Below are 15,605 nucleotides of genomic sequence, written 5' to 3' on the forward strand. Positions count from 1 at the left end.
ACATTAAAATCCCTCTATGCATAAAGAAGAAATGCTCCAGAAAAAGTAATTCTGGAATTTGACCTTTGACCTCTAAGTATGACCTTGACCTTAGACCTAGAGCCGGGGCTTTGCGCACAACATGTTGTCTCATCCAGGGAAATGTTTGTGCCAACTGATATTTAAATCCTTTTTGCATGACAAAGTTATAGACCGGACAGGAAAAAAATCCTATTGACCTTTGATCTCAAAGTGTGACCTTGACCTTCAAGCTAGGGTTCTTGGTATTGCGCAAGACATGTCGTCTCATCATAGGGAACATTTATGCCAAGTAATATTGTAATCCCTTGATGGATGACAGAGTTCTGGACCAGACAGAAAAAAAAACCTATTGACCTTTGGCTTCCAATTGTGACCTTGACCTTTGAGCTAGGGGTCCTGGTTTTACGCACGACATGTTGCCTCATCATGGGGAACATTTGTGCCAAGTAATATCAAAATCCCTTCATCGATGGCAGAGTTATGGACCGGACAGGAAACAAGAGCTGTCACAGGAGACAGCGCGCTCGACTATTTCGATGCCGGATAGTGAAACTGGGCACATCTGAGGAAATAGAGCTGTCACTGGAGTGTTTAATGACTCCAGATGTGGATGAAGATATTGCACAATAGCCTGAGTCTATGCCAAAAATATCAACTTAAAAGTTATAAGAGAGGGAAAGATAAAATGTATCAAAACACTATATAAGTATATCCTAAGCAAAAAGGGGCATAATTCATTAAATACTGGTGCCAGAGTTACACCTTGTGTCATATGGTGTGGGTGATGATGTTGAACAACTATTTTAAGTTTGAATCAAATCCATTTGGTAATAACAGAGACAGAGTGAAAGTGCATTAAAACTTTAACCTAAAATTCTAAGTAAAATGGGGGAATAATTAATGAAAAATTGGTGCCAGAGTTATGCACCTTGCATCATATGGTGTGGGTGATGATGTTGAACAACTATTTTAAGTTTGAATCAAATCCATTCAGTAATAACAGAGATAAAGTGCATAAAACTTTAACCTGAAATTCTAAGTAAAAAGGGGAATAATTCATGAAAATTTGTGCCAGAGTTATGCATCTTGTGTCATATGATGTGGGTGATGATACTGAACAACTATTTTAAGTTTGAATCAAATCCATTCAGTAATAACAGAGATAGAGTGAAAGTGCACCAAAACTTTAACCTGAAATTCTAAGTAAAAAGGGGGAATAATTCATGAAAAAATGGTGCCAGAGTTATGCACCTTGTGTGATATGATGTGGGTGATGATGTTGAACAACTATTTTAAGTTTGAATCAAATCCATCAAGTTATTACAGAGATAAGTTGAAAAAAGAGAAAGTGTAAAGAAAACTTTAACCAAGGCGGGGACGCGGAAAGACGTCAACGCTAATGCCCACGCCGGATCGAGTAGGATAGCTCTCCTTATACTTCGTATAGTAGAGCTAAAAAGCCCTACTGACATTCGACCCCCATTGGTTGACCTTGACCTTTGAGCAAGGGCTCCAGGATTTGTGCATGACATGTTGTCTCATCATGGGGAATATCTGTGCAAAGTAATATTGAAATCCCTTAATGAATGACAGAGTTATGGACCGGACAGGAAACAGACTCTGTTCATGCCATGTTAACATTTGACTGCTAAGTGTGACCTTGACCTTTGACCTAGGGGTATGAAAGTTGTGCATGACACATCGTCTTATTATGAGGTACAATTGTGCCAAATTATATTAAAATCCCTTCATGGATGGGAGAGTTATGGACCGGACAGGAAAAAAGCCCTGTTGACCTTTGACCTCCAATTGTGACCTTGACCTTTAAGCTAGGGGTGTGTGTTTTGTGCATGACATGTCGTCTTATCATGTGGAACATTTGTGCTAAGTAATATTAAAATCCCTTCATGGATGAAAGTGTTATGGACCGGAAACGAAACAGACCCTGTTCATGCCAGGTTAACATCTGACTGCTAAGTGTGACCTTGACCTTTGCACTAGAGGTCTGAATGTTGTGCATGACATATCATCTTATTATGAGGTACAATTGTGCCAAGTGACATTAAAATCCCTTCATGGATGGGAGAGTTATGGACCGGACAGGAAAAAAGCCCTGCTGACCTTTGACCTCCAATTGTGACCTTGACCTTTAAGCTAGGGGTGCGGGTTTTGTGCATGACACGTCGTCTCGTCATGGAGAACATTTGTGCCAAGTAATATAAGACCCTTTTATGGACCGGACACGAAACTGCGGACGGACGGAATGACAGAATGTTGGAAAAGCGCATTCCTATAGTCCTCAAAACTGGTTTTCAACCAGTACGGGACTAATAATGGCTCTTGAGGGTGATGATATATACTCATTCAGACCTAACACTATGTTACTATATATTCTATATTTGGACTTGAATAATATACGATTTTGACATTTCCTATAGCCTGACGTTTCATTGAAAGTTTGAAATTCGTTGTAGAGGTTTCCGCAAAATATTTTGCAGAAGGTTCTTTATCTTTATTGTAAAAAATATTGCACCTAATTCGGTACAAATTAATAATATGGCAAGAAACAACCTTTACCTATCAACTTATTAACTTCCTGCTGTCCATAAAAGTTAATCTACACTTTCAACATAATTTACACATACAGTCACTTCCGAAGGAAACACTAAACAATAATAAGGTTGTAGTAAAACGATAATGGAATTTAAATGAAATATTACTTATCTCAAACCAATTGAGCAAAAATCGAGCACAAGACCCTATACTTTTTATCTGCTGAATTTTCTTAGTATATTCCGAAGTTTTGAAAAATCAGAGTTTAATCAAATCCTACATTGTAGAAAAAAATTCAATCCTAATGTGCAGAACTACCTTAACTTAATAGATTAATGATACAGAATACTGTACTTCTTCCTAATAAAAGAAAAATATGTTTTTTATCTACCTCTAACATTAAACAATGATGGAATCCGGTAAAATACATGTTTGAATCATTGATAAGAACACTTGACACTTTTTTTTTTCAGAGCTCTGAACCCAAATAAAACACTTACCGTATTTTCCCGTATTAACGCCCCCGGGGGCGTTACATTTTCCAAAGAGGGGGCGTTTATTTGAGGTAAAAAAATAAAAAATGAAAATTTTTACAAAACTTAAAAACATCGTTCAATCTAGCTGTAAAGTGTTTCTGTGTTGTTTAATCCCCCCAAAACGTAATTATTTGGCATCCAATTTAATGCAGTGTGTCTTTTATGCATTTAAATACGGTACCTCGTGTATTCCATGTCTGGCTTTTTGACACGCTCGCGACACTACACATTACGTCATGACCCAAACAGCTGTGTACTCCGATAACATTTTCCTTAGTACATGCGGGTAGCTAATTGCGCAATACACAATGTCAATGGTTTGACACGCTGCTGTGCCTGCTTTTAAATTAAAAGTTCTTAAAACTGCCGAAGAAAAGGGTATATCGTAAACACATTGCTGCAAGTTTGTTTAAAGTCGGCAGGAAGCGTGTGCGCGAGTGGTGTAAAAACAAATCAAAAATGTATTTACCGTTTAATTTTCTGTTACATACCGTACTTAGTACAAATGTTTTGGACTTACGGTACATGGATTGTTTAAAAGTGTGTTTAATTTTTAATACATTGGACTTTAGTACTGTAAATTACTTATTATGTGGACTTATAAAAATGAGGTAGGTGATTTTTTCCCGTTCTTGTTGATTTTTTTTCCCTCCAAAATGGGTGGGGGCGTTAATTAGAGGGGGGGCCTTAATTCGGGAAAATACGGTAATTAATAATTTGATAAAATGTCCTGATCTACTAATTATTTCATAATTGGTCTTAATATCTTCTTACACCATTGAAGAGGAAACACACTGGATTTCTGGCGTATACCATATCAAAACAGTCCAAAGTGCAATACAACAGTGAATCTGCTACAGAGAAAATATGAAACACAAGACAACATATTCATTTTGTTTCCATATCGCAAATTTAGCTTGCTGCCCGGGCCTTTTTGCCAAGAAAAATTTCCTACTTGTTAGTGTAACATAAGGTGAATGCCATGTGTCTGTAAGTCGGGAAATTTATTTAGCTAACCCAGTCTAAATAAGTTCCGTAACACAATACTCACTTAGTTAGAAATATACATGTGGTTGATCAATTCACAGATGTCTTCAGCACAAGGACAGGTGATTTCATGCTTACAGCCATTGGAATAAAACCACTTTCATCCTGAAATTATTAATAAAAAGAAAAGAAAAAGCTGCCAAAGGAATGGAAGATACATGGCCTAAATTTTATAATTAAATTTAGTTGATATCAAGTTATCAAGAGATACTGTCAAAAATTTGATATTTAAATAGAGAAAATATCAATTTTCACAGAACTGGCAAATAGGGACACTGTTAGGAACTGGCTATTAAATAATGATAAAAAAGTTAAAATAATTTCTACTGTGATACTGGCTTTCTTCAAAGAAATTCTTTTACTTATTGAACAGATGCTGTCACAATTTTGACTATTTCATTGATCCAAACTTTTGATCCAGGTGTCAGTATAAAGAATTATATTCAAGAGGAGAGTAGAACAAAACATAACCCTTGGTCATAAGCATTTTTATGATTATGCAAGTGGATGTGAACTTGTTCTTCTTGAGCAGCTACACCAAGGTCATGTCCTTTAAACTTTTTAGTGCTTACTTTATAACACTTCTTAAAGAAATTAGATTCAATACAAAAAATTTGAAAAATGTTTGACAGTAATGAGTAAAAATTCAGATGGCTTACAAAACAATTCTGACATATTTTGCCTATTCTGGTAATGAAAAATATATTTTGGAAAGTCCTTGAAAAAACAAAGGTTTGCCTAGTGTATACTGCAAATGAGTTAAACAGATATCGGCAATTTCTGGTAGATTAAGACCTTGTAAAGAGACAAATCTTGAAAATCCTTGATTCCACCTCTCTCAACACAGGAACAACAGTCGTCTAGCAAACCGCTGGCCCAGAAATGTAGATCTGTTACTCCCAAACGACCCCATCGTGCGGATATATTGTCACCAGAATCCTTAATGGTACCGTTAGTAGTCTTGATTGGCAGTCAAAAGGATCTAAGAATTTATCATAGACAGACCTTGAAATATGGAAAAGAAACAAATGCTGAAAATAGAAGGTGAAAAGAACCTGACTATTCCTGATTCCCATCTCTCTAAACACTGGAGAAACCTTCATCTAAACACTGCCGGCTCAGAATTGTAGACAAGTAACTCCAACACGACGCCATGCTGCGGATATATTGCCACCGGGATCCTAAATGGTATCGATAGCTGTGTGGATCAACAGTTAAGGGATCTGTCAGGCCTTCACATCAGTAAAAAAAGGAAAACAATCTTGGCCACAGCCAGAAAACAGTGCCAATGGAAACCTATCATATTAGATACTTTATTTACCTAAGTTAACAATAATAATTTACTGCTAAATCTTAAAGACTGTAACAAAATTTAATGCAGCAAAAATTATAACAATTGAAAAACATTTTAAAAAATGTCCAAGGTGTAGCTAACTCATGGCTATCTTAAATCTACCGGCTCTACATCATTGCTAACATTTCAGCTTCCTACTTTTTAACCGTCACCACAACAAAGACTGCAAAGATGACTAATTAAAAACATACTTATCAAAAATGAAAGATAGCCAAGCTTCATCAGAAACAAAAACAATACATTGTATATACTGAACAAAAAAAGCTAAACCAGCTATTTGCTACTTTGCCAATATTTTGAAATATGAACGCCTAAACATGTAATTTATTTCAAAATGTACTTTTCTAAGCTTTATCTTGTATCACAGTACCATTAACTTACTTTGTACTAAAAGGCTGATTAATTATGTAACTGATTTGAATAAGCTCATCAGAGTAACAAAACTTTCACTGCACTGCAGAAAAAAATTAGGCTACTGTACAACCAGTATACTATAATGGAATACCAGGATTTTGCCACTGGTTTACCTGAATAATACTAAATCCTATTTAACCTTTGAGTGGCATTCTATTGAAAGAAAAAAAATGCAAACTCACTCAAGTTTTGTGCATTTTCCACTGTAACTTGAAAACTCTATTAAAAATTAAATCAACTTAAAAATACCTTGCCAGTGTGATACAAAAATTAAAACAATTTTAAACCTTGCCACTGTGTTTTACTAATATGCCATGCCACTGACTTTAACAGAATAACCTAACTCTGCCACTGCTTTACAAAATCATTTGTTTTACAGTCTGGTCATTGTGTTTTAAAATGCAATTTACTTAAAACATTTTGAATTCAATATTCACTCACACAATTTTACAATATAATTCATTTAACACTCATTCACTGCACATTCTTTCACTGCATTATGCAAGGTAATTCTTTGACAGTCATTCAATGCACAAAAACACTCCAGTAATTATTTTCATTTAACATTCACTTCATGATAAACACTGTAGATTGTTTTAAAAGATTGCTGTTTTAACAAACATTCAAAAGCTAACCTTTTCCTAAAGTTATTGTACCATACCATCCCTATTTCCTGAAATTTAGTCCGAAAAATACACGATATTCCTATACAATATTAAATTTAAATAGTTGAAATTGTTGATTAAAGATTAATTTCATGAACAGAAATAAACAGCATTCAGTTTAAAGCTTGTCAGCTTAGGATTTTCTCTGAACTGGCTACAGTTACAGAGTTGAGCAATTATTATGATATGGTACTCTATGTCTTAATGGCTATAAAACCGTACAGTCCAGGAGATGAGGGAACCTCACAGCTGCATCTCCTCAGCAGTCAGAATGATAAATAACACAATCACACAGCTTAAACACACATTAATAAAAAAAGTCTGTAGGAAGACCACAACCAAATATATTTGAATTCAACCTTCAACTCTAAAAAATATCTTACTACTTAAGTATCAAGATTGTCTTTGAAACAGAAACCTAAGAACTTACAATAGTTGCAAAAATGGTGTAATCCCTAAACAGATGTGCAGGCAATATGTGGAAGAAAATCTTTAGAGTGGAGTGTCTAGCACATGAAGAATTTTGAACTGAAGAAAAACTTAAATACATTCTATTGTATACATTATATTTGAAAACACAGTATAACCAATTTTGAAGTTTTGATACAATTATACACATTGTGAAAATAATGAAAATAATTACAGACCCAAAGATTTTCAGTAAATTTGTAATTTAAGCTACAGGTTGCTGGACTACCTTAAACTAAACAAACACCTCAATCTTTTCTGTTACAATGAAATGAGGACTTGGTATCTGCAAGACTATTTTTCCAAAACACTTGTAACTAAATTAAGTTATTATGCCAATCACTATGCAGAACTAAATATGTACTAAAACCTGACCTGCTGAAAATGCTGTTCTTCTATTTTTTGTGCTTGTAGAAATAACAGTAATTCAGTGTACTGACTAACTGACTCTAAATCAAAACAAAATTTTACTTTGTTTGGTAACATGACTTTTGTAATTGTTTGAATTTCTTTTAACTGTTCCAGCATAGAAAACTAAAAATAAGTTCCTTGCTGACTGACCCTTGATATTACATGAAGTATCAAATCAAAACATTAGCTGCGCAAAATATAGTTCTCCTATCTTCCACTGTTTTATCTATCCTCATGGCAATATTAATAGCTGGCTTGGTGGAATTCCTCCTCAATAGCTGTACCGGACAGATGGATTACTAGAATCCTCCCAAATAGCTGTATGGGACAGGTAGCTTGGTGGAACACTTTTCCAATAGCTGGTTGGGACAGGTGGCTTGGTGGAATTCCTCCTCAATAGCTGGTTGGGACAGCTGACATGGTAGAATTCCTCCTTTCGAAGCTGTTTTGACAGCTAACTTGGACATTAGTATAGGACATCAGGTGGCTTGGTGGAATTCCTCAAACACAGCTGGTTGGGACAGCTGGCCAGGTAGAATTCCTCACCAACAACTGGTCGGGACAGCTGGCTTGAGTTAATTCCTCCCCAATAGCTAGTTGGGGCAAGTGGCTTGGTGGAATTCCTTCTGCAACAGCTGGATGGGACAGCTGGCTTGGTAGAATCCTCCTTTTAAAGCTGTCTTGACAGCTAATTTGGATATAAGTATAGGACATTAAGTGGCTTGTTGGAATTCCTCCCGCAATAGCTGGATAGGGCAGCTGGCTTGGTAGAATTCCTCGTTTTGAAGCTGACTTGACAGCTAATTTGGACATAAGTATATAGGATATTAGGTAGAATTCTTCAAACAATAGCTGGATGGGACAGCTGGCTTGGTAGAATTCCTCCTTTTAAAGCTGTCTCGACAGCTAATTTGGACAGAAATATAGGACTTTATTGGACAGTAAAGGACAGGTGTATGGAGGTTTGCTGGCTTGTGGAATATCATCCTCAGCAGCTGAGAGAGAGCTGGCTTGGTTGTATTCCACATCGCAGCAGTTTTGACCACAGCCAGCTGGTCTGAGCTTCCACTCTTAAAAGAACTGGACAGCTATTTGTGGGAAAAGTATGGGACAGCTACCTTGGTTGAATATTCACCCTGGCAGCAGAACTGGACAGTTGCTTTTGAGCAAATAGCCATGAGGATAGAAAAAGCAAGTAAGTAGAAAAGAGGCTTTGACATTTATTCTTTGTAAAACAGACTTGATTCCATCCCTGGGTTTTTCAACAATTTAAATCTATGAGTCAGTTAGTAATACCTAATTCAAAAGAAAATGTTCAGATTTCCTTGATGGTAGAGTTATTCTAAAACATTTATAGCTTTAATAATCATAAAAAATAAAACCTTTGAACTCTGAAATTATTGACCTTTATACACCTGTATTTTCAAAATAATATTTTAGAAGTGAATCCAGCCAGCAACCCAATGCCTAATTTCTGTACCAGTAAAATTAATACAGTAGCAGTTTTAAGGTTAAGCTCCCTTTATCAAACTTTACAAGTCTCCCATCTTTAATCTAAACTATAGGTAAAGCCATCTGCATATAGTATAATGTTAAGAAAAGGATTATGTATTCATTATTTATCTTGCAATGAAGATATATATCATACAGTTTCAGAAAGAAGTGAATGGCTTATGATCTTCCTACAGGCTACCATATCATCCCTATCACTGAAATTTTGTCCAGAAATATACAACAGTGGCCAAAAATTGCACTTAAAATGAGTTGATATGGCAGTTTTAATAAAAACCCAGTAGCCAGAATTGAACCTTTGCCTTATACTACCATATCCCAAACAGCTACAGGATATAATCATTAAGAAATTATCAAATATGCAAGTAGTTTAGTTTAAATTTTAACCAAGAAGCCAATTTTTCTTTGGCTTTTATCACCAGTACAATAGTCCTAGCAATGAAATTCAGTGTTCTCCCTGAGATTCTGTGATGTATGATTATCTTAATTTTGGTAAATTTTGGATGAATCCCATTGTTAATAATAATGCTGATCAGAAATATAACCTTACAGTAACCTTCACTTTTGAATTAATACCTAATACACCAATAAAGGCATTAAATTCAAAAAAAAAAGCACACTATGATAAGTGAGTTATATGAATGTTCAGGTAGAACACTGAAATCATATACAAATAAAAAACTCATGGCAAAAAAACAAATAAATGTCCTACAAATGGAAAAAAAAATATGACCAGCAACCCTCAGATTTTGATGTGTGGATTTTCACTAAACCAAGTAAATGGCCTGGCTACAACTGATGCACACATTTTATGATATGGTAGTACCTATTACCTTGTTATTTTGAGGGCTGACTTAAACACTATCATACAGTAGTACTTTCATACCAACAGTGGCAGAAAAACACCTTATTCTACCTTATCATCCCTATCCACTGAAATTTAGTCCAAAAATACAACCCTTAAGATGCAGTGATATGGTAGTTTCTAGAAACCTGTAGCCAGTATGTCTTTGCCTAATATCCTACCATATCCCTATCAGATTATTTTTTAAATGTAGCAAGTTATAGCTGCTTTTCAGTCTTTGTAGTCAGTTATATTACCTGGCCTCCACTTGACTGCTTAAACCGACCTGGCTATCTATAAGAGTTGACAAAATATATGATAAGGTAGTATCTAAAATTGTATTTAATTGTGGTGGGACATAAACATATTGGCAGGCACCTTTCCTAAAACACTACTATGATTATTGCATCTAATTTAGAACAGAATCAATGCCTGCACTTCATTAACACTATATGCTTTATTCAACCTAACCAGACATAATATATTGCTCTAACTAAATAATATGGTGATATGATATAACAAATATAGTCAACATTGTTACAGTGACTTAACTTTGACTTTCCCTAACACAGTGGCTGGCACCTTCCTTCTAACAGTGACTGACACTTCAAAAATGTGAATTTACTTGCTAAAAGCATTACAGTGGCTGAAACCTTTCTTAAAATATTTTTTCCTTTAATGTGGTTAATGATGATCTATTGTAATATGAAAACTACATCCAGTATTGAACCCATTGGGTGTTGTTTTCTTTCTTGAAAATAATTAGCTACGTGAAATAACAGTTATATTATGAGCATGAAACTCAACCTGCATTATACTATAACAGCAGTTCAGTAGCCAAAAATTTTCTGCTATAATAATTAACTTAATTCTTATAAAATGTAGCCAGTACCTAATGACAAAGTTTGCAACAATAAAGGGTAACCATTAACTTAATTCTTATAAAATGTAGCCAGTACCTAATGACAAAGTTTGCAACAATAAAGGGTAACCATTAACTTAATTCTTATAAAATGTAGCCAGTACCTAATGACAAAGTTTGCAACAATAAAGGGTAACCATTAACTTAATTCTTATAAAATGTAGCCAGTACCTAATGACAAAGTTTGCAACAATAAAGGGTAACCATTAAGTTAATTCTTATAAAATGTAGCCAGTTTCTAATGACAAAGTTTGCAACAATAAAGGGTAACCATCAAGTTAATTCTTATAAAATGTAGCCAGTACCTAATGACAAAGTTTGCAACAATAAAGGGTAACCATTAAGTTAATTCTTATAAAATGTAGCCAGTTTCTAATGACAAAGTTTGCAACAATAAAGGGTAACCATTAAGTTAATTCTTATAAAATGTAGCCAGTACCTAATGACAAAGTTTGCAACAATAAAGGGTAACCATTAAGTTAATTCTTATAAAATGTAGCCAGTTTCTAATGACAAAATTTGCAACAATAAACGGTAACCATTAAGTTAATTCTTATAAAATGTAGCCAGTACCTAATGACAAAGTTTGCAACAATAAAGGGTAACAATTATTTCTAACAATAAAGGGTAACCATTTTTTCTATCACTTAATTGGTAATATTCCTACATTTCCTTGTCTGCCTTAATCACTCATAAAAACGTTGATCAATAAAGCATAGCCACTACCTTAATTATTCAAGTACTTGAAAAAGAGGAGCCAGTATATTTGGATCAGACATGACTTTATTAAATGATTCATTATAAGAATGCCCGAACAATGATTAATCACCTTGAAAAATGGAGCCATCAGTTCTAGCCAAAATATGATGATTTTTTTTCTATTTTGAACAATAATATAATTCCAGCATTCTGATTTTTAACACAATGCCTAGAAATTGTTAGTTTATCTTTACTTCTTAATCATGTTAATGCAGTGATACATTTACCTGCACTGATAGTGGGTATTTTACAATGAAAGAGGAGTCAGATTTGTTTATCTCTCTGCCTTAATATCATATGTCATTATAATTGCGAATAACCAGTAACCATAACATTGAATGGCAGTTTTGATCAGTTAATGTATGAATTTTACTGAACTTTCCATTTTGTCTATTCTACATTATGTAAGAGAAAATGAAATTACTTTAATGATGATCTTAAATGAAATGAATGGCGGATGATGACCTTGTGGCCAAGTGTGTGACGCTTCCCTAAGGACTACTGGTTAGAGCCTAGTGACACCAGTATACCTCCAGATTGCAGATTATGGATTGATGAACACTGCATACTAAAACACTGCTTGCTTACTTAATGTAGATATGAGAAACTAGACAAATCTTCCCTCCCAATTTAGGCATACTTATTTCTCCAACACTTTAACTTGAAATTTCTACTGAGAAAGCAGCAAACATGCAAAGTGCAGTGCAAGTGAGGGAGGTGTACAGTGCAAAAGAGGAATGCATGCCACTGTCTCAACTGAATGTTTCTTGTCAAAGATCAGAGAAATAAATGATTGCAAAAAAGTTTTTAAAGCATTTATGAAAGAAAAGCTCAAAGTTGAAAGTTTCTGGATTTAGCAAAGCAAGCTTGGATTCAGTACTTGGTGAAAGATAATATAGAACTTTCTGGAGTTACCAAGATGGAATTCTCCATTATATTCTCAAGACCTAACCAGATCATATCCGTACATTTAAAATAGTGCCAGTCACAATATATAGTGCATTAATTTGGACTTTAGAACATCCTACTTTGTATTTATTTATTTTATCAACACTGCTTATCAATGCAGTAACTCTTAGAGATCTGGTCTGGATTTGTATATTTATGAATTCAAGGGACATAACTCTGAAGTAACTTATCTAAACTTGCTTATTCTTGATTTTGACCTAGATTTTGCTGCAATAAGAGCAATGTAAAAGAAAGTACAAATGAAAAGTATGTAAAGTGCACACACAATTTTCTGAATGTTCAGTAACTCAAGGGCAGTAACTCTGAAAATCCTTGCATTTCATAGGAAGTCCTATCCTGTATTGCCATAGCCAAGATAAATAAATCTTTCCTTTTACTGACTCCTTTTCAAATTCAATTTTTACGAATTCACACATCATTCAGTAATGAACCTCATTCAAAGTCCCATATAAAACCTTCACTAAAATTTGTATGTGAGAACAAGGCAGGACTTTGTCAAAAATTTCCAAACAGCTATACTTCTGCTTAAGATTTTGCTGGAAGTTGACCCAAAGTTCCTAAAGCTAGGCTGCTTCAAATTCCACACTATTAAATGTAATAATAAAGTCACAGGATGCCTACTAATAAACTGGCAGGAAAGTAAAGAATGGCAATAACAAAGGCATCGTTTTTAGATTGTAAGTGGTTTCCACACAAGCTGAGAAAAAGAGTATCAAATTAATTTTGAGAATCTATATTGTTAACAAAAAGAAACTTCAAGCCAAAGTCATGATATTCTCAAAAAAAAACCTAACCTGTCAAGATGCACAGCTTTCACCTTGACACACCATAACGCTTTTTTAGAAAAACATACATGCTGACTTTACACTGTACCGCAACTGCTACGTGGGAATTACAATTCGACCGTAACCATTGTGATGATCATAGAATGTTTCCTCAGTGTCATCAGCGTTCCTACAAGAATACATCAAACAAGAAGAATTATTTAACGTGAGATACAATAAAAGAATTTAATATTAGTTTAAGAGCTATTTCCTGACAAACATTAGAGAAAATAACAAAAATAACAAGTACTTCAGAGTAAAAAATTCTCTGATATCCATTATAACATACATTCTAATTATCAACTGGCAAGAAAACAACAAAGTAAATTTCTATTTGCTTCTTGCCATTGGTGAACTTATTTTGTTTTCTCCACTCAAGATTTCAGGACATTCTACTTCACCAGTGTGTAACTTAACCAAACTGTCCGTAAGACAGCCAATGCTCAAATATTTTAATTGTTGTCCCAGAAGCAGGATGATTACCCTTAATGTCAAAATATCTACAAAGTTTCAATGCAGTATCTGCATTAGTGTTGGTGATAGTAACTTGCATGCAAAACTTTAACCAGAAGTTTTAAGATCAAAATTGGACAAAATTTGGCCAAAATGCATGTCAGAGTTATGGGAATTGATACTATCACCTAACTTTATAACCCAAAAGACACAATCATGTGAAGTTTAAATTCAATATCTGCATATGTTTTAGATAGAAAACTGAATGCAAAATTTCTAAATCCAAAAGGGGGCATAATTTGCAAAAAATACATTTTAGAGTTATGAGACTTGACCAAGTGAGGTTGGAAATTGACCTAGAAAAAAAAAGTTTCAAAGCTCTGTGTCTTAATGTTATAGCTATATGTAGTTGCACACATAACTTTAAAGGTGGTCAATCACATCTGAGCAACATCTTATGACATTTTTCAGTTTTCATATATTCTTTTAGAGATTTATTTAAGGAACACATTTAAGACCAGTTACATAGTTAGATCCCTGGTTGAAATGTAAATTATATTACTTTTCTTGAAATTTTGTTATTACCAGTACTCCCCTTTGATATAAAAGTAACAAGAGCTGTCCGTAAGACAGTGTGCTCCCCTATTCGGCAATTTGACAGGAAAATGAATGTATGTCTCAACAAGAGCACTGCCTTGCGGGTGCTGATGCTCATCTGATTTTTTTTTGTATAACAGAAAAATTGTTCTACCCATGATTTTCTAAGTCCAAAAAGGGCCATAATTCTTGCAAAAAGCAGGATGGAGTTATGTTTCTTGATGTACAGGGTCAGCTTATGATGGTGAACAAGTGTTGCAAGTTTCAAATCAATAGCTTTGATAGATTAGGAGAAAAGTTGACCTAAACATAAAACTTAACCAAGAAATCAGATATTTTCTAAGTACAAAAGAGGCCATAAATCTTGCAAAAAGCAGGATGGAGTCATGTTTCTTGCTGTACAGGGTCAGCTTATAATGGTGAGCAATTGTTGCAAGTTTCAAAGCAATAGCTTTGATAGTTTAGAAGAAAAGCTGACCTAAACATAAAACTTAACCAGGCAATGCAGACGCCGACGCCAATCAAGTGATGACAATAACTCATCATTTTTTTTTTCAAAAAATCAGATGACTTAACAAGAGCACCGCCTTGCGGGTGCTGACGCTCATCTGATTTTTTTTGTGTAATAGAAATATTGTCCTACCCATGATTTTCTAAGCCTAAAAAGGGCCATCATTCTTGCAAAAAGCAGGATAGAGTTATGTTTCTTGATGTTCAGTGTCCACTTATGATGGTGAAAAACTGTTGCAAGTTTTAAAGCAATAGCTTTGATAGTTTATGAGAAAAGTTGACTTAAACATAATACTCAACCAAGAAATCTGATCTAAGTCCAAAAGGGGCAATAATTATTGCAAAAAGCAGGATGGAGTTATGTTGCTTGCTGTACAGGGTCAGCTTATGATGGTCAACAAGTGTTGCAAGTTTCAAAGCAATAGCTTTGATAGTTTAAGAGAAAAAGTTGACCTAAACATAAAACTTAACCAAGAAATCTGATATTTTCTAAGTCCAAAAGGGGCCATAAATCTTGCAAAAAGCAGGATGGAGTTATTTTCTTGCTGTACAGGGTCAACTTATGATGGTGAACAAGTGTTGCGAGTTTTAAAGCAATAGCTTTGATAGTTTAGGATAAAAGCTGACCTAAACATAAAACTTAACCAAGAAAACTGATTTTCTAAGTCCAAAAGGGGCAATAAATCTTGCAAAAAGCAAGATGGAGTTATGTTTCTTGATGTACAGGGTCAGCTTATGATGGTGAA

At 34.5% G+C, this 15,605-nt stretch overlaps 1 long non-coding RNA gene across 1 annotated transcript in view; it reads right to left on the minus strand.

The window, feature by feature from the left end:
• Positions 1-15,605, minus strand: part of LOC123552014 (uncharacterized) — a 55,867-nt gene that overhangs the window by 35,986 nt on the left and 4,276 nt on the right. The window contains exons 2-3 of the long non-coding RNA XR_008370640.1: positions 13,270-13,429; positions 4,162-4,262 (exon numbers count right to left, since the gene is read on the minus strand). This is a non-coding gene — a long non-coding RNA (uncharacterized LOC123552014). The remainder of the gene's footprint in view (positions 1-4,161; positions 4,263-13,269; positions 13,430-15,605) is intronic.

Source organism: Mercenaria mercenaria, chromosome 4 (assembly GCF_021730395.1).
Source record: "Mercenaria mercenaria strain notata chromosome 4, MADL_Memer_1, whole genome shotgun sequence".
Classification (NCBI taxonomy): Eukaryota; Metazoa; Mollusca; class Bivalvia; order Venerida; family Veneridae; genus Mercenaria; species Mercenaria mercenaria.